General features: G+C 30.4%; 1 protein-coding gene across 1 annotated transcript in view; it reads right to left on the minus strand.

Moving 5' to 3' along the window:
• LOC127278687 (uncharacterized) overlaps positions 1 to 25615 on the minus strand; it is a 48143-nt gene that overhangs the window by 5060 nt on the left and 17468 nt on the right. The window lies entirely within an intron of this gene.

A 25615-nucleotide genomic window follows, 5' to 3' on the forward strand; every position in this document is an offset into this window, starting at 1 on the left:
GTTTCAAATACAGAAATTATTGGTTCAAATATAATTTATTTAATTTAAATAAAAATTATTTAGTTCAAGTAAAAATTTATTTGATAATAGTCAAGTAACCGATTATTTAAATCGAATTTTTTTCCAGTGTATACTGGATGGGTGATTAGTAATACGCGTTCAATATTTGGCCAAACCGATTTAAATTGAATTTGTGGGGGGACTCTCAATTTATTTTGAAAACTTTCTTGTAGATTTCGAGATGAAAGAAATGGGATTTTGAAAAAATTCTTAGTGGGTGGGTATTGTTTGCCAGCCATTTTGGAAATTTTTGCAACTTCTCAATGTAAACAGAAAGAATTAACAAAAAGCATACTTCCGTTTTATGAAATAATTTGATTGGTCGTCTACAGAAGAAATTCCCTAGAAATCAACAGGTTTTAAAAAAATATGAATTAAAAACAGAAAGTTTTTAATTTTCAAAAATTATCAAAAATAAATAAGTGGTTAAAAAAGTGGATTAAAAAAAGTGAAAGAAAATTTTGGAAATGAAAAGAAACTTGTTCTGAGGTAAGTAGAAAAAAAAATAACATTTGTCAGGTTAAGTGGGGTTAACTTGTTTGTTTACTTTTTTTATTTTACAGTTATTGTATTCAAATTGTTAATATATATTTAAATGTAATGGAAAAAACTTAACTACTAAAAAGTAAAAATAATAAATTATAAGTCATTTTTCTTAAAATTATTAAAAATTGTTTAAAAAAAATTAGACAATAAATTTTTTTTTTAAATTGTCCGTCAACAGCTGTCATCTGGTGACGTGTTTTGTTAAACAACAAATTTTTTTTTTCCTTTATAAAATTTTTTTTCAAGAAATTAGGTTTATTATTATTAGAAAAAGTAATAATTAATTAATTAATTATTTAATTTTGCTTTCTATTTTAGCCAATATTCAATTTAAATAAATAAATTGATAAGTCTTAAAAAAAGTCATCAGTATTTTTTTTAAATGATATTAATTTATACTACTCAAAAAAATGCTCGTCAACAGCTGCCATCTTGTGGCGCTTATCATTAATATCGTTAACAAAAAATGTTTTTTTCGTCAAATTTTTTTCACTAAATGTAATAAATATTCTTGTTTTATTTGATTAATTAAATTAAATTAATAATTTATTTTATTTTCTATTTTATTATTTTTATTTAATATGTAAGTGAACAAAATAAATTGGTACGTGATAAAAAAAATCAGAAGTATTTTTTTCTAAAATTAATTTAATTTCAAATTCTCAAAAAAATGCTCCCCAACAGCTGCCATCTTGTGTCGCTTCTCATTAAACAATACAAATTCCGTTATAACTCTGAACAAAAAAATTTTTTTTCCGTCAAATTTTTTCTTCTTAAAAGTAATAAATATTCTAGTTTTATTTGATTAATAAAATTAATTATAAAATCATTTTTTCAATCCCCAGCACACCCCAATTTGTTTTCAAAAATTGTTGTTTATCAAGCATGCAATACTTGATTCAGTGTGAAACAAAGCATCAAAGCAGAGCAACGATGTTGAAACTTATTTATTTTATTTTTATTCCCAAAAAATAAATTTTTTTTATTGTCCCCCGATTTAATAACTAACAATTAATAATAATAATTAATAACTATTAATATAAATTAATACAACAATAATAATAATAATCTATTATTATAATTATTATTATTATTATTATTATTATTATTATTATTATTATTAATACTTCTTAAATATTATTTATTTTTATTTTCTGAAAATGTAATTAAAATTTTCAGAAAATGTTCGTCGCAAAAATTGACTGAATATTTAAATTAAATTTTCAGTCCACTTTTGCGATAAAACTTAAACAAATGTTTAATTTAATTATTTAGTCAACTTACCTGCTAAACATTTAACGAACATTTAATTTCAATGTTTATTCAACTTTTGAACTAAACAATTAACGAACATTTAATTTCAATGTTTATTCAACTATCCTGATGAACATTTAAGGAATATTTAATTTAAATGTTTACTCAGCTTTCCTGATAAAGATTTAACGAATATTTAATTTAAATGTTTACTCAACTATTCTAATAGACATTTATTCATGGCGGACATTTTAATATTTATGCAACCTTTACTCAAGTTTGCAATTAAACATTCCGAACATTGCAGTTAAAGATTTAATAAATGTTTACGAAACTTTCAGTGCTGTGTGGGCTGCTTAAATGCCAAAATTTACTTTTTTTGTTAAATTTCTCAAATTTCAAACTTTTGATTAAGTCTCTTTCTAAAACAAATTAATTTTATAAAAAACATTTTTTTTCTTCAAATTTAACTTTATTTGACATTGTAAGGGATTTTTTATTTTCCAGGAAAACATTCTATCTAAAAAAATGGAATAAATTTGATTGTTCTTATTCTCTTGTAATTTAGGTTCAATTGGTAGTGCTTTTAAAAGTACTACTTAATTTTTTAAGGTATAAAAATAATAATACAGACATGCTGTTTAACTGTATTTGACTTTCTAAGGGATTTTTTCATTTTCCAGGAAAACATTCTACCTAAAAAAATGGAATAAAATTGACTGATCATATTTCTTATTCTCATGCAATTTAGGTTCAATTGGTAGGTTTTTTTTAAAAGTTATATGTCATGTTTTAAAGTAAAAAAATAATGGCGACATGTTTTTTTAACATTATTTGACTTTGTAAGTGATATCTTCATTTACCAGGAAAACATTCAATCTAAAAACAAGTTGTAAATTCAGATGTTCATTACATGAAAATATTGCTTCCTCTTTACGATCAGCAAAAAAATTTGCTTCCTCGTGGAGAAAGCACAATTTTATTGACAAAAAGGGAATTTTTGATTTTTTAAATTTCATTAATTCTTTAAATTTACCTCAAATGTATACTCTATATATCTATCGATTCGTCTTGACGTAAAGAATACGATTTTATTATATATAACCTTAAATTTTTCTATTTAAACATTTTTTCGATTAAAAAAAAAATTTTTGGAAAAAAGACCATAAAATTTTTTTTTTTGATTATTTTTCAAAATCCTTTGGTCAGATAAGCATAAAAAGCATAAAAAACTTTCTAAAAAAATTCAATTTTTCTTAGGCAGAAGATTTTATTGCATATTCTTGCACAGAATACACCGAAAAGTGTAGAAAAAAATTGACACCCAGATCCGAGTAGAGGAAGACCGTTTTTATTACCAAAAACTCATCCAAAAGCATAAAAAACTTACCAAAAAAAATCAATTTTTCTTAGGCAGACGATTTTATTGCATATTCATGCACAAAATACACCGAAAAGTGTAGAAAAAAATTGACACCCAGATCCGAGTAGAGGAAGACCCTCTTTATGACCAAAAACGCATCCAAAAGCATAAAAAACTTACTAAAAAAATTCAATTTTTCTTAGGCAGAAGATTTTATTGCATATTCTTGCACAGAATACACCGAAAAGTGTAGAAAAAAATTCACACCCAGATCCGAGTAGAGGAAGACCCTTATTATGACCAAAAATGCATCCAAAAGCATAAAAAACTTACCAAAAAATTTAATTTTTCTTAGGCAAAAGATTTTATTGCATATTCTTGCACAAAATACACCGAAAAGTGTAGAAAAAAATTGACACTCAGATCCGAGTAGAGGAAGACCCTTTTTATGACCAAAAACGCATCCAACAGCATAAAAAACTTACCAAAAAAATTCAATTTTTCTTAGGCAGACGATTTTATTGCATATTCATGCACAGAATACACCGAAAAGTGTAGAAAAAAATTGACATCCAGATCCGAGTAGAGGAAGACCCTCTTTATGACCAAAAACGCATCCAGAAGCATAAAAAACTTACCAAAAAAATTCAATTTTTCTTAGGCAGACGATTTTATTGCATATTCATGCACAGAATACACCGAAAAGTGTAGAAAAAAATTGAAACCCAAATCCGAGTAGAGGAAGACCCTTTTTATGACTAAAAACGCATCCAACAGCATAAAGAACTTACCAAACAAGATGGGGGTCCCTTTTTATAAAAGAAGTTTATGTTCATTTCATGAACATTTTGCTTCCTCATTGCGCAAAGCAAAAGATTTGCTTCCTCTTGGAGGAAGCAATAAATTAATAATTTATATACATATTATTTTTAAAATATGATAAATGATTTCAAAAAATATATCTTTTTCCACCTTTCGCGGAGGAGGGGGGGTTTAAAAATGTATAAAATTGTCCACGATCCAATGCATTTTGGTGTCCACAAGGGGGGAGGGGGGGGTCAAAAATCTGTAAAAAATTGTCCACGTGGTATATGGACGGTCCCTATAACAAAACTAATTATAATATTAATTAAGTTAATTACTGTAAACAATTATTAAGTTTAACTAGCTAAAAGAAACGCGCGTAAACGCGCGAGATATCTGAAATTTTTTATGAAAAATTAAAAATTTATTTTTATTTGACTGACACTTTTTGGAATTTTGATCTCACAAAAATAATAATATTATTTTTGTAATCGTTACTGTATTACTATTTCAACATTATGGTGTTATAATAATATAATACCTATTATTGCCCAGTCAATATGACCTTTAAATTTTGTACTCAAATAAAGATTATACAATGCTACGATCGTCGAATTGTCAGCAATACATTTAAATGACCCATCTCAGGATCCATGCAGGGTGAATTCCTATTTTGTTTACCACAAGGCCCATGAACTTAAAATCGCTTTACAATGTTAGAAAGTTCTGGATTCTTTATTTCGTCTGTGATTTCAGCACATATCATTTTATTTAAAGTTTCTGAATCGCAAATTTGTGTACGTAAACAAATAGTTAAACGCACATGTGTCAATCCACGCTTTTTTCTTCTCTATGAAAGACGATACATATAAAATTGTAAATGAATAAAATTACAAGTACCTTGAGTATGCTTAAGGTTAACAGTCCATCCAGGATCACCATAAGGAAACATTGTAGGATATGTCATAGGATCAACATTTTCCCTAACAATAAGACTAGAAATTATTTTCTTATTATTTTCTGTTGTGCATACTGAATTTACATCAACATGTAAATCCCTCTTCAATTTCTGTAGATAATTTCTTCATCTTACAGGACAAACTTTTTTCTTTGGGTATTTTCTTTTCATTCTCAGTTTCAGTAGACAGAACTCTGTTGTCATTTTTACTGGGAAAAGTCTTCAAAAAATATGAAAGGTTTAGTTCACCATTTTGAACTTCTTTAGCTCGATTTATGAAAAGACAATTCCAATCATTCTCTACAAATCGAAATCCTAATATTAGACATTCTAACTGCCGGAAAATTATTTAATTAATTGTTTTCAAAAAATGATATCAAATGCTTGCTCATTATATTATTATCAGTTTCATAAATTAATCTTTTAATTTACACTGTTAACCAATACAGATGTTGCAAATGCTATTGCATTATACTTTACACTTAACTGTACCAATCGGTTGTTGATCAACATCTACAAAAAATTCTGTTGGTTTAAAAGGGAACAATCTAATTAAATAATCTATTTGGTGAATATTCAAACACCCTGCATTAAGGCTATCAAAAATATAAAGTCTTACTCCATCGTAATAAACACAAATCCAATGACCAGAATTGTTATTACCGCTAAAAACTATTTGAATATGTTTAACTCTTTCTCTAATTGGAACAAATTAATCAAGCATTTGTAAATACAAAGTACTTTGCATAATGAAAAAAGAATTTGAATCATTTTTTGATAATTCTTGAAATTTATACATGTGCATATCATTTAACATTTCATTTACATTTTCAATAATTTTAAAATCTTCATTACTTAAAATAAAATACTCTTCTATATTCGACATGGTATCCTTCTTCAACTTTTAAACTATTGATAAAGCCAATTTTCAAAACAAATCGTTTATTTTAGTTTATTGCTTTAAAAAATTTACTTACATGTGTTTCACCTATAAAATATTGCATTAACTATAATTCAGCTAACTAATGCAACAATGATAGTCTTTTATGAACGTGAATTAGCGTTGTTTAATCTTTTTCCACATTACATCATTTTCGATAATGATTATTATTGAACTTATTTTCCTCTGCACTTTTTATTAATATTCAAATCAATATTCAACTCACAAACTATTATTTAACCCATAAAACAACTTTAACCCTTAAAACAATATTCAAACCTCTTTCTATCTATTTAAATACTTTTCCAAAAGCCAGCATCCTCTATTCTCAAACAGTCAATATTTTTTTTTCAATATCGAAATATATTCAATGCCAATGTTATCCAATATCATATTTTATTATCCTCAAAATCCAAATATCTTTAATGCCAAAATTACCCAATACCAAAAAATTTTTCCAAAAGACAGCTTCCACTATTATAAAACAATCAATATTTTTGTTGCATTATTAAAATATATTCAATACTAATGTTATCCAATATCTTTCTTTATCCTCAAAATCGTAATATCTTTAATGCCAATGTTATTTAATACCAAAAAAACTAAATGGATTGAAGTATTTTTTATATAAATCATTTAAGACAGCCAAAAGAAACAAATATCTTCAATACCAATATCATGCAATATCCATATATGGGCAAATCCACAGAACCGGCCGATTTTTACTTATCAAGATGAAAATTTTCCAAATAGCAAGCACACCTTTTATTTATGGTTTACTTTCTTTAAAATATATTCAAGAACAATTATCTTCTTGCGTGATTCATTTTATTTTAATGCCGTTTGAGTTAAAAGCCAAAAACGAAAATATTATTTTTCTTCTGGAAATTATAATTAAAAATGGCATTTCTTTGTTTTTTTTTATATATTATTTGAAATATGTGCAAAACATTTTGAATAATAAAATATGATAAAATACAAATAATTAATTTTTTAATTATCAAAAATAAATTATTTATATTTTATCATATTTTATTATATATTTTATTTATTAGCATTTAATTTTTTATTTCTGTAAATTAAATTGTTTACTTACTAATTTTGATATTAACTATTTTAACCAACAAACTGACATTATTGACATCGATTTTGATATAACTTTGAAAATAAAACAAATGAAAGGATAATTCATTTTTCACGATTAACTAGTTAAATTTCGATAAATTTTTTTTTATTTTTAATTTTTAGACGTTATAAATTGAAAATATAATTTGGCGTTTGCATACAAGAATTATAATAATGTCTTTATATAATCACACATGTTTTCATCTCATCATATTTTATCCTGTAGTTGTGCTACTGAAAAAAGGCTAAGTTGAAAATGGTTCACGCTTAAACATAGAGTGATAATTATTGGAATATTTTCTTTAATTCTGATTGCACTCTATTCTATGATACATACATTTGTTCGTCTGTTCACAAGCAATAAGCTCCAATTTGAAAAATTCAAATCGAATAATCGCCGCAAAAGATATTTACAAAAATGTATAGACATTTCATTATTATAAAATAATGAGTAACGCTACTTTCAACGACTATCATTTCTTTTTATTTAAGAGCACATATTTTTTATTACTTTCAAAACATTCTTCAATAAGTAAACTATAATTCACCACAGTTTGGAATTGTTCGGATCTATGCCGAACAAGTTATACCTATAAGAATTAAAATTTATACCTGGAGTAACACCGTAAATTTCATTTTTTAAGTTACTTAATTCGATTTTATTTTTTATAAAAGACTAGAAGGTTCACATTTATTCAATTTTCTTATTTCAATAGGTTCTCAGAGATATTACAAAATGGTTGAAGTATGAAAATAATTAATATAATACTTCTAAAATAGAAAAATATGTGAGTAACATGAAATCGGCCGGTTCTGTGGATTTGCCCATATATCTTCAAAATACATATATAATTATTAATACTATACAAAAATAGGAATATATTTTTTGGGCCCAATACAAAAATGAAAAAGACTAATATAATATAAGAACATTCAACACCTGCAGTAAGTTATTGATCGACAAATTGCAGAAAAATATTATAAACTTTATAATAATCAAGTTAAGTTACCTGAGACTATTAGAATCTTTTTTTAGCAACACTACTACAATGTTGTTGAAACGGTAGTCGGTTGCTCTATGTTTATCTTACATCAGCAGTAGCCGTTTCACTCCATTGAGGAGAAGTGTTATACCCCCACTCTACCAATCTGGGCCTATATTAAGTTCTCGCGAGTGGCAGATATTACGGTAGGCCTGAGTGGCGTCCTCGGGGATAGGTGTTGGTAAGTTAAGTATGAATACACCACTTCCACTCACTGGGATTAAACGGTTATCATCTATATCGCATATACAATAATAAAAAAATTTCCCTCAACCCAAGACTGTTAGGACGAATCGAGCGATCACGGATTGGGTCCTGAAAAGGGAAGTGGTATATCCTCACTCTATCGGCCTGTCCCGGGCTCAGACCTCGAGTAAGTCAATTACAGCGTGGGCCTGTATGACGTTCTCGGGCTTAATGACAATATTATTTTATGACGCTTAATGAGTTTTTCAAAAAAATTATAAAATTTTTAAATATAAACACTGTTTAATTTATTTTGACATATTCGTTTTCCTCAGAAGTTCACGATTACGATCATATATTGCTCCAATAATAACACAGGCACAAAAAAAAATTCAGGTCCCAAAAAACACAACCCCATATTCCTATGTTTTTGGGGTCGCTGAAACCGAATATGACCATGAACAATTTTTTTGACGACCCATTTTCCCGCAACCACCCCTTGCACCTACTCACGGGGGTTGGAGTTTCAAATTAAAAAAAAATTGAGTATGGTGTCTATTCCAATGTTTTTTGGGTCGCTTCATCCCAAAAACACCATTAAAAACAAATCCTTTCTTTCCTTAACCCCGTACAACCCTCTGGGAGGGGGTTAAAATTTTAAATTTCACAAAAAGTCAAGTTCGGTGTCTAATCCTACGTTTCTTGGGGCGCTGAAATCAAAAAACACCACACAGAAAAAACTTGGACTCATTTTTGTTGCAACTCATTTTCTTTTGGGTATCGAAATGAGTATGGGACAAACTTCATGTTATTCAAAATGATATTGGCTGGAATTTCAGATTTCTAAGTTGGCATCATAAGCAGAGTAATTTTGTATTTCAATTATTGTTTCTAATATTTCAACAACACCAGAAAGATTATTTTGACCAGTACGAATATTTAGAAGTTTTTAAATAAAAATTATTTATTATTATTTACGTAGATAATAATTAATATCATAAGTTTTTAAATTTACCGCTATTATTTAAGTTGGCAGTACCGTTCCTGTTGTCAAAACACATGTTTTCATTTTTCTAACCTAAAAACATATTTCCTTTATTATTTTATTACGCGATTACAAGCAATTTTTAATAAAATATATTAAGTCTAGCGTGTTATTTACTTCTTTGTAATTATTATATTTCATGTTTTTGTGCAAAATTATTCGTTATTTCACAATATTTTTCCATTTTTCTTTTTCTCAAAATGAAACTTGCCTGTTTCATTTTGATACTTTTACCTTAGAACTCGAAATGAGACAACCAGTTTCATTTTTGTTGCGAATCAAATTGAGTATAGAATCTATACTCAATTTGAATTCAGGTTTTTTCTGTGCACCAAAAACAAATTCTTTACCCCCTTAACCCGCTAGAACCCCTGGGAGGGGGTTGGAATATTATTTTTCACGGCGCTAAGTGTAGAAAAATAAATTTCCTTAAGACATTATAGGTGCGTATTTGTGTAATCATAGGTAACTTTCTAGAAAACTTTATTGTTGGTGATGTTTTTTGGTTTCAGCGACCCAAAAATATAAGATTAGACACCGTACTCGACTTTTCGTGAAAAATGAAATTCCAACCCCCTCCAGGAGTTGTAGGGGGTTAAAAGGGTAAAGAATGTGTTTTTGTTGGTGTTTTTTGATTTCAGCGACCAAAAAAACATAGGAATAGATACCGTACTCGACTTTTTGTAAAAATTGAAATTCCAACCCCTTCTCAGGGGGTTGTAGGGGGTTAAGGGAGGAAATGACTTGTTTTTGGTGGCGTTTTTCGGTTTCAGCGTCCCAAAAAACATAGGATTAAACACCGTACTCGAATTTTCGTGAACAATGAAATTCCAACCCCCTCCCAGGGGTTGTAGGGGGTTAAGGATTTGTTTTTAGTGGTATTTTTCGGATTAAGCGACCCAAAAAACATTGGAATTGACACACTACTCGATTTTTTTTTTTGAAACTCCAACCCCCGTGAGTAGGTGCAAGGGGGTGGTTGCGGGAAAACGGGTCGTCAAAAAAAATTTTCATGGTCATATACGGTTTCAGCGACCCCTTTCATTACAGTATTTAAAAGGTCATCGACCATCTTATGAACCCTCAACCAAAACCTGTTTTGACAACAAAAATTTCAGGTAGAAACCTTCGAGAACCCTAATTATCAAAGTAAAGATATATATGTATATATAATCTAATAATAATGAGAAAATTCAAGTACTAAGAAAATGTGAATGAATGACGGAATGAATACAAAGATTTTATTAAGTTTAATTAATATAATATAAATGAAAAACTTTTTCTACATCCTCTACGAGGTGAAATTTTTTAAAAGATCAGAAGAATAATGGAATTCTTCCTTAAAGATTTATTCTTTAAATTTAAATGAAATCTAAACTTTATATATATACCAATCAGTTTCCTTTGACGTAAGGAATAAGATTATTATATGTATTGCTTTATTTTAGCTTTGAAACAATTTTTTTATTAAAATCGATTTTTTGAAAAAAAGTAAAAAAAAATTTTTTTTTAGGGGGTACTTTCTAAAATTGTTGTATTCATTTTGAGATATTAATGTGACAAATGTACATACCGAATTTTAGCCAAATCCGTTAAAACGTATTAACGATATCGTGTTCACAAAAACTTTTTTAACTAAAATATGAATTTTTGAATTTTGAATTTTTTAATTTATTCTTTAAATTTCAATGAAATATAAACTTTATATATACCAATCGATTCGTCTTGATATGAGGAATACGATTTTACTATGTATTGCCTTTAATTTTGCTTTCAATAAATTTTTTCGATTAAAATCGATTTTTTTGAAAAAATGCCAAAAAAAATTTTTTTGTGGGTATTTTCTAAAATCATTGTGTCCATTTTGAGATATTGATGTGACAAATATACGTACCAAATTTTAGCCAAATCCGTTAAAACGTATTAAAGTTATCGTGTTCACAAAAAAATGGATCCACACACATACACACACACACACATACATACATCCGGACAATTGATCAGAGACTTATATATGACATTTATAAATAGAAAAAAATTTGTTTGGTGCATTTCTAATAATTTCATAATTTGAAGGACTACATAGCTTCCTCCAGAGGAAGCAAAAAATTCAATTTTTCTTAGGCAGACGATTTTATTGCATATTCATGCACAGAATACACCGAAAAGTGTAGAAAAAAATTGACACCCAAATCCGAGTAGAGGAAGACCCTTTTTATGACCAAAAAAGCATCAAAAGCATAAAAAACTTCCCAAAAAATTCAATTTTTTTTAGGCAGACGATTTTAGTGCATATTCATGCACAGAATACACCGAAAAGTGTAGAAAAAAATTGACACCCAGATCCGAGTAGAGGAAGACCGTTTTTATGACCAAAAACGCATCCAAAAGCATAAAAAACTTACTAAAAAAATTTAATTTTTCTTAGGCAGACGATTTTATTGCATATTCATGCACAGAATACACCGAAAAGTGTAGAAAAAAATTGACACCCAAATCCGAGTAGAGGAAGACCCTTTTTATGACCAAAAAAGCATCAAAAGCATAAAAAACTTCCCAAAAAATTCAATTTTTCTTAGGCAGACGATTTTAGTGCATATTCATGCACAGAATACACCGAAAAGTGTAGAAAAAAATTGACACCCAGATCCGAGTAGAGGAAGACCGTTTTTATGACCAAAAAAGCATCAAAAGCATAAAAAACTTCCCAAAAAATTCAATTTTTCTTAGGCAGAAGATTTTATTGCATATTCTTGCACAAAATACACCGAAAAGTGTAGAAAAAAATTGACACCCAGATCCGAGTAGAGGAAGACCATTTTTATGACCAAAAACGCATCCAACAGCATAAAAAACTTACCAAAAAAATTCAATTTTTCTTAGGCAGACAATTTTATTGCATATTTATGCACAGAATACACCGAAAAGTGTAGAAAAAAATTGACACCCAAATAAGAGTAGAGGAAGACCCTTTTTATGACCAAAAAAGCATCAAAAGCATAAAAAACTTCCCAAAAAATTCAATTTTTTTTAGGCAGACGATTTTAGTGCATATTCATGCACAGAATACACCGAAAAGTGTAGAAAAAAATTGACACCCAGATCCGAGTAGAGGAAGACCGTTTTTATGACCAAAAACGCATCCAAAAGCATAAAAAACTTACTAAAAAAATTCAATTTTTCTTAGGCAGACGATTTTATTGCATATTCATGCACAGAATACACCGAAAAGTGTAGAAAAAAATTGACACCCAAATCCGAGTAGAGGAAGACCCTTTTTATGACCAAAAAAGCATCAAAAGCATAAAAAACTTCCCAAAAAATTCAATTTTTCTTAGGCAGACGATTTTAGTGCATATTCATGCACAGAATACACCGAAAAGTGTAGAAAAAAATTGACACCCAGATCCGAGTAGAGGAAGACCGTTTTTATGACCAAAAAAGCATCAAAAGCATAAAAAACTTCCCAAAAAATTCAATTTTTCTTAGGCAGAAGATTTTATTGCATATTCTTGCACAAAATACACCGAAAAGTGTAGAAAAAAATTGACACCCAGATCCGAGTAGAGGAAGACCATTTTTATGACCAAAAACGCATCCAACAGCATAAAAAACTTACCAAAAAAATTCAATTTTTCTTAGGCAGACAATTTTATTGCATATTTATGCACAGAATACACCGAAAAGTGTAGAAAAAAATTGACACCCAAATAAGAGTAGAGGAAGACCCTTTTTATGACCAAAAAAGCATCAAAAGCATAAAAAACTTCCCAAAAAAATCAATTTTTTTTAGGCAAACGATTTTAGTGCATATTCATGCACAGAATACACCGAAAAGTGTAGAAAAAAATTGACATCCAGATCCGAGTAGAGGAAGACCCTTTTTATGACCAAAAACGCATCCAAAAGCAAAAAAAACTTACCAAAAAATTCAGTTTTTCTTAGGCAGAAGATTTTATTTCATATTCTTGCACAAAATACACCGAAAAGTGTAGAAAAAAATTGACACCTACATCGGAGTCGAGAAAGACCCTCGTTATGACCAAAAACGCATCCAAAAGCATAAAAAACTTACTAAAAAAATTCAATTTTTCTTAGGCAGAAGATTTTATTGCATATTCTTGCACAAAATACACCAAAAAGTGTAGAAAAAAATTGACACCCAGATCCGAGTAGAGGAAGACCATTTTTATGACCAAAAATGCATCCAAAAGCATAAAAAACTTACCAAAAAAATTCAGTTTTTCTTAGGCAGAAGATTTTATTGCATATTCATGCACAGAATACACCGAAAAGTGTAGAAAAAAATTGACACCCAAATCCGAGTAGAGGAAGACCCTTTTTATGACCAAAAAAGCATCAAAAGCATAAAAAACTTACCAAAAAATTCAATTTTTCTTAAGCAGACGATTTTATTGCATATTCATGCACAGAATACACCGAAAAGTGTAGAAAAAAATTGACACCCAAATCCGAGTAGAGGAAGACCCTTTTTATGACCAAAAAAGCATCAAAAGCATAAAAAACTTCCCAAAAAATTCAATATTTTTAGGCAGACAATTTTAGTGCATATTCATGCACAGAATACACCGAAAAGTGTAGAAAAAAATTGACACCCAGATCCGAGTAGAGGAAGACCATTTTTATGACCAAAAATGCATCCAAAAGCAGAAAAATCTTCCCAAAAAATTCAATTTTTCTTCGGCAGACGATTTTATTGCAGACGATAACAGCATAAAAAACTTCCCAAAAAAATTCAATTTTTTTTAGGCAGACGATTTTAGTGCATATTCATGCACAGAATACACCGAAAAGTGTAGAAAAAAATTGACACCCAGATCCGAGTAGAGGAAGATCCTTTTTATGACCAAAAATGCATCCAAAAGCATAAAAAACTTACCAAAAAAATTCAGTTTTTCTTAGGCAGAAGATTTTATTGCATATTCATGCACAGAATACACCGAAAAGTGTAAAAAAAAATTGACACCCAAATCCGAGTAGAGGAAGACCCTTTTTATGACCAAAAAAGCATCAAAAGCATAAAAAACTTACCAAAAAATTCAATTTTTCTTAAGCAGACGATTTTATTGCATATTCATGCACAGAATACACCGAAAAGTGTAGAAAAAAATTGACACCCAAATCCGAGTAGAGGAAGACCCTTTTTATGACCAAAAAAGAATCAAAAGCATAAAAAACTTCCCAAAAAATTCAATATTTTTAGGCAGACAATTTTAGTGCATATTCATGCACAGAATACACCGAAAAGTGTAGAAAAAAATTGACACCCAGATCCGAGTAGAGGAAGACCGTTTTTATGACCAAAAAAGCATCAAAAGCATAAAAAACTTCCCAAAAAATTCAATTTTTCTTAGGCAGAAGATTTTATTGCATATTCTTGCACAAAATACACCGAAAAGTGTAGAAAAAAATTGACACCTACATCGGAGTCGAGAAAGACCCTCGTTATGACCAAAAACGCATCCAAAAGCATAAAAAACTTACTAAAAAAATTCAATTTTTCTTAGGCAGAAGATTTTATTGCATATTCTTGCACAAAATACACCGAAAAGTGTAGAAAAAAATTGACACCCAGATCCGAGTAGAGGAAGACCCTTTTTATGACCAAAAACGCATCCAAAAGCATAAAAAACTTACTAAAAAAATTCAATTTTTCTTAGGCAGAAGATTTTATTGCATATTCTTGCACAAAATACACCGAAAAGTGTAGAAAAAAATTGACACCCAAATCCGAGTAGAGGAAGACCGTTTTTATGACTAAAATCGCATCCAACAGCATAAAAAACTTACCAAAAAAATTCAGTTTTTCTTAGGCAGACGATTTTATTGCATATTCATGCACAGAATACACCGAAAAGTGTAGAAAAAAATTGACATCCAGATCCGAGTAGAGGAAGACCCTTTTTATGACCAAAAACGCATCCAAAAGCAAAAAAAACTTACCAAAAAATTCAGTTTTTCTTAGGCAGAAGATTTTATTTCATATTCTTGCACAAAATACACCGAAAAGTGTAGAAAAAAATTGACACCTACATCCGAGTCGAGGAAGACCCTCTTTATGACCAAAAACGCATCCAAAAGCATAAAAAACTTACCAAAAAATTCAATTTTTCTTAGGCAGAAGATTTTATTGCATATTCTTGCACAAAATACACCGAAAAGTGTAGAAAAAAATTGACACCTACATCGGAGTAGAGGAAGACCGTTTTTATGACTAAAATCGCATCCAACAGCATAAAAAACTTACCAAAAAAATTCAGTTTTTCTTAGGCAGACGATTTTATTGCATATTCTTGCACAGAATACACCGAAAAGTGTAGAAAAAAATTGACACCCAGATCCGAGTAGAGGAAGACCCTTTTTATGACCAAAAACGCATCCAAAAGCATAAAAAACTTACCAAAAAAATTCAATTTTTCTTAGGCAGAAGATTTTATTGCATATTCTTGCACAAAATACACCGAAAAGTGTAGAAAAAAATTGACACCCAGATCCGAGTAGAGGAAGACCCTTTTTATGACCAAAAACGCATCCAAAAGCATAAAAAACTTACCAAAAAAATTCAATTTTTCTTAGGCAGAAGATTTTATTGCATATTCTTGCACAAAATACACCGAAAAGTGTAGAAAAAAATTGACACCCAGATCCGAGTAGAGGAAGACCCTTTTTATGACCAAAAACGCATCCAAAAGCATAAAAAACTTACCAAAAAAATTCAATTTTTCTTAGGCAGAAGATTTTATTGCATATTCTTGCACAAAATACACCGAAAAGTGTAGAAAAAAATTGACACCCAGATCCGAGTAGAGGAAGACCCTTTTTATGACCAAAAACGCATCCAAAAGCATAAAAAACTTACCAAAAAAATTCAATTTTTCTTAGGCAGAAGATTTTATTGCATATTCTTGCACAAAATACACCGAAAAGTGTAGAAAAAAATTGACACCCAGATCCGAGTAGAGGAAGACCCTTTTTATGACCAAAAACGCATCCAAAAGCATAAAAAACTTACCAAAAAAATTCAATTTTTCTTAGGCAGAAGATTTTATTGCATATTCTTGCACAAAATACACCGAAAAGTGTAGAAAAAAATTGACACCCAGATCCGAGTAGAGGAAGACCCTTTTTATGACCAAAAACGCATCCAAAAGCATAAAAAACTTACCAAAAAAATTCAATTTTTCTTAGGCAGAAGATTTTATTGCATATTCTTGCACAAAATACACCGAAAAGTGTAGAAAAAAATTGACACCCAGATCCGAGTAGAGGAAGACCCTTTTTATGACCAAAAACGCATCCAAAAGCATAAAAAACTTACCAAAAAAATTCAATTTTTCTTAGGCAGAAGATTTTATTGCATATTCTTGCACAAAATACACCGAAAAGTGTAGAAAAAAATTGACACCCAGATCCGAGTAGAGGAAGACCCTTTTTATGACCAAAAACGCATCCAAAAGCATAAAAAACTTACCAAAAAAATTCAATTTTTCTTAGGCAGAAGATTTTATTGCATATTCTTGCACAAAATACACCGAAAAGTGTAGAAAAAAATTGACACCCAGATCCGAGTAGAGGAAGACCCTTTTTATGACCAAAAACGCATCCAAAAGCATAAAAAACTTACCAAAAAAATTCAATTTTTCTTAGGCAGAAGATTTTATTGCATATTCTTGCACAAAATACACCGAAAAGTGTAGAAAAAAATTGACACCCAGATCCGAGTAGAGGAAGACCCTTTTTATGACCAAAAACGCATCCAAAAGCATAAAAAACTTACCAAAAAAATTCAATTTTTCTTAGGCAGAAGATTTTATTGCATATTCTTGCACAAAATACACCGAAAAGTGTAGAAAAAAATTGACACCCAGATCCGAGTAGAGGAAGACCCTTTTTATGACCAAAAACGCATCCAAAAGCATAAAAAACTTACCAAAAAAATTCAATTTTTCTTAGGCAGAAGATTTTATTGCATATTCTTGCACAAAATACACCGAAAAGTGTAGAAAAAAATTGACACCCAGATCCGAGTAGAGGAAGACCCTTTTTATGACCAAAAACGCATCCAAAAGCATAAAAAACTTACCAAAAAAATTCAATTTTTCTTAGGCAGAAGATTTTATTGCATATTCTTGCACAAAATACACCGAAAAGTGTAGAAAAAAATTGACACCCAGATCCGAGTAGAGGAAGACCCTTTTTATGACCAAAAACGCATCCAAAAGCATAAAAAACTTACCAAAAAAATTCAATTTTTCTTAGGCAGAAGATTTTATTGCATATTCTTGCACAAAATACACCGAAAAGTGTAGAAAAAAATTGACACCCAGATCCGAGTAGAGGAAGACCCTTTTTATGACCAAAAACGCATCCAAAAGCATAAAAAACTTACCAAAAAAATTCAATTTTTCTTAGGCAGAAGATTTTATTGCATATTCTTGCACAAAATACACCGAAAAGTGTAGAAAAAAATTGACACCCAGATCCGAGTAGAGGAAGACCCTTTTTATGACCAAAAACGCATCCAAAAGCATAAAAAACTTACCAAAAAAATTCAATTTTTCTTAGGCAGAAGATTTTATTGCATATTCTTGCACAAAATACACCGAAAAGTGTAGAAAAAAATTGACACCCAGATCCGAGTAGAGGAAGACCCTTTTTATGACCAAAAACGCATCCAAAAGCATAAAAAACTTACCAAAAAAATTCAATTTTTCTTAGGCAGAAGATTTTATTGCATATTCTTGCACAAAATACACCGAAAAGTGTAGAAAAAAATTGACACCCAGATCCGAGTAGAGGAAGACCCTTTTTATGACCAAAAACGCATCCAAAAGCATAAAAAACTTACCAAAAAAATTCAATTTTTCTTAGGCAGAAGATTTTATTGCATATTCTTGCACAAAATACACCGAAAAGTGTAGAAAAAAATTGACACCCAGATCCGAGTAGAGGAAGACCCTTTTTATGACCAAAAACGCATCCAAAAGCATAAAAAACTTACCAAAAAAATTCAATTTTTCTTAGGCAGAAGATTTTATTGCATATTCTTGCACAAAATACACCGAAAAGTGTAGAAAAAAATTGACACCCAGATCCGAGTAGAGGAAGACCCTTTTTATGACCAAAAACGCATCCAAAAGCATAAAAAACTTACCAAAAAAATTCAATTTTTCTTAGGCAGAAGATTTTATTGCATATTCTTGCACAAAATACACCGAAAAGTGTAGAAAAAAATTGACACCCAGATCCGAGTAGAGGAAGACCCTTTTTATGACCAAAAACGCATCCAAAAGCATAAAAAACTTACCAAAAAAATTCAATTTTTCTTAGGCAGAAGATTTTATTGCATATTCTTGCACAAAATACACCGAAAAGTGTAGAAAAAAATTGACACCCAGATCCGAGTAGAGGAAGACCCTTTTTATGACCAAAAACGCATCCAAAAGCATAAAAAACTTACCAAAAAAATTCAATTTTTCTTAGGCAGAAGATTTTATTGCATATTCTTGCACAAAATACACCGAAAAGTGTAGAAAAAAATTGACACCCAGATCCGAGTAGAGGAAGACCCTTTTTATGACCAAAAACGCATCCAAAAGCATAAAAAACTTACCAAAAAAATTCAATTTTTCTTAGGCAGAAGATTTTATTGCATATTCTTGCACAAAATACACCGAAAAGTGTAGAAAAAAATTGACACCCAGATCCGAGTAGAGGAAGACCCTTTTTATGACCAAAAACGCATCCAAAAGCATAAAAAACTTACCAAAAAAATTCAATTTTTCTTAGGCAGAAGATTTTATTGCATATTCTTGCACAAAATACACCGAAAAGTGTAGAAAAAAATTGACACCCAGATCCGAGTAGAGGAAGACCCTTTTTATGACCAAAAACGCATCCAAAAGCATAAAAAACTTACCAAAAAAATTCAATTTTTCTTAGGCAGAAGATTTTATTGCATATTCTTGCACAAAATACACCGAAAAGTGTAGAAAAAAATTGACACCCAGATCCGAGTAGAGGAAGACCCTTTTTATGACCAAAAACGCATCCAAAAGCATAAAAAACTTACCAAAAAAATTCAATTTTTCTTAGGCAGAAGATTTTATTGCATATTCTTGCACAAAATACACCGAAAAGTGTAGAAAAAAATTGACACCCAGATCCGAGTAGAGGAAGACCCTTTTTATGACCAAAAACGCATCCAAAAGCATAAAAAACTTACCAAAAAAATTCAATTTTTCTTAGGCAGAAGATTTTATTGCATATTCTTGCACAAAATACACCGAAAAGTGTAGAAAAAAATTGACACCCAGATCCGAGTAGAGGAAGACCCTTTTTATGACCAAAAACGCATCCAAAAGCATAAAAAACTTACCAAAAAAATTCAATTTTTCTTAGGCAGAAGATTTTATTGCATATTCTTGCACAAAATACACCGAAAAGTGTAGAAAAAAATTGACACCCAGATCCGAGTAGAGGAAGACCCTTTTTATGACCAAAAACGCATCCAAAAGCATAAAAAACTTACCAAAAAAATTCAATTTTTCTTAGGCAGAAGATTTTATTGCATATTCTTGCACAAAATACACCGAAAAGTGTAGAAAAAAATTGACACCCAGATCCGAGTAGAGGAAGACCCTTTTTATGACCAAAAACGCATCCAAAAGCATAAAAAACTTACCAAAAAAATTCAATTTTTCTTAGGCAGAAGATTTTATTGCATATTCTTGCACAAAATACACCGAAAAGTGTAGAAAAAAATTGACACCCAGATCCGAGTAGAGGAAGACCCTTTTTATGACCAAAAACGCATCCAAAAGCATAAAAAACTTACCAAAAAAATTCAATTTTTCTTAGGCAGAAGATTTTATTGCATATTCTTGCACAAAATACACCGAAAAGTGTAGAAAAAAATTGACACCCAGATCCGAGTAGAGGAAGACCCTTTTTATGACCAAAAACGCATCCAAAAGCATAAAAAACTTACCAAAAAAATTCAATTTTTCTTAGGCAGAAGATTTTATTGCATATTCTTGCACAAAATACACCGAAAAGTGTAGAAAAAAATTGACACCCAGATCCGAGTAGAGGAAGACCCTTTTTATGACCAAAAACGCATCCAAAAGCATAAAAAACTTACCAAAAAAATTCAATTTTTCTTAGGCAGAAGATTTTATTGCATATTCTTGCACAAAATACACCGAAAAGTGTAGAAAAAAATTGACACCCAGATCCGAGTAGAGGAAGACCCTTTTTATGACCAAAAACGCATCCAAAAGCATAAAAAACTTACCAAAAAAATTCAATTTTTCTTAGGCAGAAGATTTTATTGCATATTCTTGCACAAAATACACCGAAAAGTGTAGAAAAAAATTGACACCCAGATCCGAGTAGAGGAAGACCCTTTTTATGACCAAAAACGCATCCAAAAGCATAAAAAACTTACCAAAAAAATTCAATTTTTCTTAGGCAGAAGATTTTATTGCATATTCTTGCACAAAATACACCGAAAAGTGTAGAAAAAAATTGACACCCAGATCCGAGTAGAGGAAGACCCTTTTTATGACCAAAAACGCATCCAAAAGCATAAAAAACTTACCAAAAAAATTCAATTTTTCTTAGGCAGAAGATTTTATTGCATATTCTTGCACAAAATACACCGAAAAGTGTAGAAAAAAATTGACACCCAGATCCGAGTAGAGGAAGACCCTTTTTATGACCAAAAACGCATCCAAAAGCATAAAAAACTTACCAAAAAAATTCAATTTTTCTTAGGCAGAAGATTTTATTGCATATTCTTGCACAAAATACACCGAAAAGTGTAGAAAAAAATTGACACCCAGATCCGAGTAGAGGAAGACCCTTTTTATGACCAAAAACGCATCCAAAAGCATAAAAAACTTACCAAAAAAATTCAATTTTTCTTAGGCAGAAGATTTTATTGCATATTCTTGCACAAAATACACCGAAAAGTGTAGAAAAAAATTGACACCCAGATCCGAGTAGAGGAAGACCCTTTTTATGACCAAAAACGCATCCAAAAGCATAAAAAACTTACCAAAAAAATTCAATTTTTCTTAGGCAGAAGATTTTATTGCATATTCTTGCACAAAATACACCGAAAAGTGTAGAAAAAAATTGACACCCAGATCCGAGTAGAGGAAGACCCTTTTTATGACCAAAAACGCATCCAAAAGCATAAAAAACTTACCAAAAAAATTCAATTTTTCTTAGGCAGAAGATTTTATTGCATATTCTTGCACAAAATACACCGAAAAGTGTAGAAAAAAATTGACACCCAGATCCGAGTAGAGGAAGACCCTTTTTATGACCAAAAACGCATCCAAAAGCATAAAAAACTTACCAAAAAAATTCAATTTTTCTTAGGCAGAAGATTTTATTGCATATTCTTGCACAAAATACACCGAAAAGTGTAGAAAAAAATTGACACCCAGATCCGAGTAGAGGAAGACCCTTTTTATGACCAAAAACGCATCCAAAAGCATAAAAAACTTACCAAAAAAATTCAATTTTTCTTAGGCAGAAGATTTTATTGCATATTCTTGCACAAAATACACCGAAAAGTGTAGAAAAAAATTGACACCCAGATCCGAGTAGAGGAAGACCCTTTTTATGACCAAAAACGCATCCAAAAGCATAAAAAACTTACCAAAAAAATTCAATTTTTCTTAGGCAGAAGATTTTATTGCATATTCTTGCACAAAATACACCGAAAAGTGTAGAAAAAAATTGACACCCAGATCCGAGTAGAGGAAGACCCTTTTTATGACCAAAAACGCATCCAAAAGCATAAAAAACTTACCAAAAAAATTCAATTTTTCTTAGGCAGAAGATTTTATTGCATATTCTTGCACAAAATACACCGAAAAGTGTAGAAAAAAATTGACACCCAGATCCGAGTAGAGGAAGACCCTTTTTATGACCAAAAACGCATCCAAAAGCATAAAAAACTTACCAAAAAAATTCAATTTTTCTTAGGCAGAAGATTTTATTGCATATTCTTGCACAAAATACACCGAAAAGTGTAGAAAAAAATTGACACCCAGATCCGAGTAGAGGAAGACCCTTTTTATGACCAAAAACGCATCCAAAAGCATAAAAAACTTACCAAAAAAATTCAATTTTTCTTAGGCAGAAGATTTTATTGCATATTCTTGCACAAAATACACCGAAAAGTGTAGAAAAAAATTGACACCCAGATCCGAGTAGAGGAAGACCCTTTTTATGACCAAAAACGCATCCAAAAGCATAAAAAACTTACCAAAAAAATTCAATTTTTCTTAGGCAGAAGATTTTATTGCATATTCTTGCACAAAATACACCGAAAAGTGTAGAAAAAAATTGACACCCAGATCCGAGTAGAGGAAGACCCTTTTTATGACCAAAAACGCATCCAAAAGCATAAAAAACTTACCAAAAAAATTCAATTTTTCTTAGGCAGAAGATTTTATTGCATATTCTTGCACAAAATACACCGAAAAGTGTAGAAAAAAATTGACACCCAGATCCGAGTAGAGGAAGACCCTTTTTATGACCAAAAACGCATCCAAAAGCATAAAAAACTTACCAAAAAAATTCAATTTTTCTTAGGCAGAAGATTTTATTGCATATTCTTGCACAAAATACACCGAAAAGTGTAGAAAAAAATTGACACCCAGATCCGAGTAGAGGAAGACCCTTTTTATGACCAAAAACGCATCCAAAAGCATAAAAAACTTACCAAAAAAATTCAATTTTTCTTAGGCAGAAGATTTTATTGCATATTCTTGCACAAAATACACCGAAAAGTGTAGAAAAAAATTGACACCCAGATCCGAGTAGAGGAAGACCCTTTTTATGACCAAAAACGCATCCAAAAGCATAAAAAACTTACCAAAAAAATTCAATTTTTCTTAGGCAGAAGATTTTATTGCATATTCTTGCACAAAATACACCGAAAAGTGTAGAAAAAAATTGACACCCAGATCCGAGTAGAGGAAGACCCTTTTTATGACCAAAAACGCATCCAAAAGCATAAAAAACTTACCAAAAAAATTCAATTTTTCTTAGGCAGAAGATTTTATTGCATATTCTTGCACAAAATACACCGAAAAGTGTAGAAAAAAATTGACACCCAGATCCGAGTAGAGGAAGACCCTTTTTATGACCAAAAACGCATCCAAAAGCATAAAAAACTTACCAAAAAAATTCAATTTTTCTTAGGCAGAAGATTTTATTGCATATTCTTGCACAAAATACACCGAAAAGTGTAGAAAAAAATTGACACCCAGATCCGAGTAGAGGAAGACCCTTTTTATGACCAAAAACGCATCCAAAAGCATAAAAAACTTACCAAAAAAATTCAATTTTTCTTAGGCAGAAGATTTTATTGCATATTCTTGCACAAAATACACCGAAAAGTGTAGAAAAAAATTGACACCCAGATCCGAGTAGAGGAAGACCCTTTTTATGACCAAAAACGCATCCAAAAGCATAAAAAACTTACCAAAAAAATTCAATTTTTCTTAGGCAGAAGATTTTATTGCATATTCTTGCACAAAATACACCGAAAAGTGTAGAAAAAAATTGACACCCAGATCCGAGTAGAGGAAGACCCTTTTTATGACCAAAAATGCATCCAAAAGCAGAAAAATCTTCCCAAAAAATTCAATTTTTCTTCGGCAGACGATTTTATTGCAGACGATAACAGCATAAAAAACTTACCAAAAAAATTCAATTTTTCTTAGGCAGAAGATTTTATTGCATATTCTTGCACAGAATACACCGAAAAGTGTAGAAAAAAATTGACACCCAGATCCGAGTAGAGGAAGACCCTTTTTATGACCAAAAACGCATCCAAAAGCATAAAAAACTTACCAAAAAATTGAATTTTTCTTAGGCAGAAGATTTTATTGCATATTCTTGCACAAAATACACCAAAAAGTGTAGAAAAAAATTGACACCCAGATCCGAGTAGAGGAAGACCCTCTTTATGACCAAAAACGCATCCAAAAGCATAAAAAACTTACCAAAAAAATTCAATTTTTCTTAGGCAGAAGATTTTATTGCATATTCTTGCACAAAATACACCGAAAAGTGTAGAAAAAAATTGACACCCAGATCCGAGTAGAGGAAGACCCTTTTTATGACCAAAAACGCATCCAAAAGCATAAACCCAAAATCTTTTTCTTCGGCAGCGTTTTTTGCAGACGTACGCAAAAACTTCCAATTCTTTTCTTTAGGCAGACGATTTTATTGCATATTCTTGCACAGAATACACCGAAAAGTGTAGAAAAAAATTGACACCCAGATCCGAGTAGAGGAAGACCCTTTTTATGACCAAAAACGCATCCAAAAGCATAAAAAACTTACCAAAAAAATTCAATTTTTCTTAGGCAGAAGATTTTATTGCATATTCTTGCACAAAATACACCGAAAAGTGTAGAAAAAAATTGACACCCAGATCCGAGTAGAGGAAGACCCTTTTTATGACCAAAAACGCATCCAAAAGCATAAAAAACTTACCAAAAAAATTCAATTTTTCTTAGGCAGAAGATTTTATTGCATATTCTTGCACAAAATACACCGAAAAGTGTAGAAAAAAATTGACACCCAGATCCGAGTAGAGGAAGACCCTTTTTATGACCAAAAACGCATCCAAAAGCATAAAAAACTTACCAAAAAAATTCAATTTTTCTTAGGCAGAAGATTTTATTGCATATTCTTGCACAAAATACACCGAAAAGTGTAGAAAAAAATTGACACCCAGATCCGAGTAGAGGAAGACCCTTTTTATGACCAAAAACGCATCCAAAAGCATAAAAAACTTACCAAAAAAATTCAATTTTTCTTAGGCAGAAGATTTTATTGCATATTCTTGCACAAAATACACCGAAAAGTGTAGAAAAAAATTGACACCCAGATCCGAGTAGAGGAAGACCCTTTTTATGACCAAAAACGCATCCAAAAGCATAAAAAACTTACCAAAAAAATTCAATTTTTCTTAGGCAGAAGATTTTATTGCATATTCTTGCACAAAATACACCGAAAAGTGTAGAAAAAAATTGACACCCAGATCCGAGTAGAGGAAGACCCTTTTTATGACCAAAAACGCATCCAAAAGCATAAAAAACTTACCAAAAAAATTCAATTTTTCTTAGGCAGACAGATTTTATTGCATATTCTTGCACAAAATACACCGAAAAGTGTAGAAAAAAATTGACACCCAGATCCGAGTAGAGGAAGACCCTTTTTATGACCAAAAACG

Source organism: Leptopilina boulardi, unplaced genomic scaffold (assembly GCF_019393585.1).
Source record: "Leptopilina boulardi isolate dan_hultmark-lab unplaced genomic scaffold, ZJU_Lbou_2.1 LbouV2_210, whole genome shotgun sequence".
NCBI lineage: Eukaryota > Metazoa > Arthropoda > Insecta > Hymenoptera > Figitidae > Leptopilina > Leptopilina boulardi.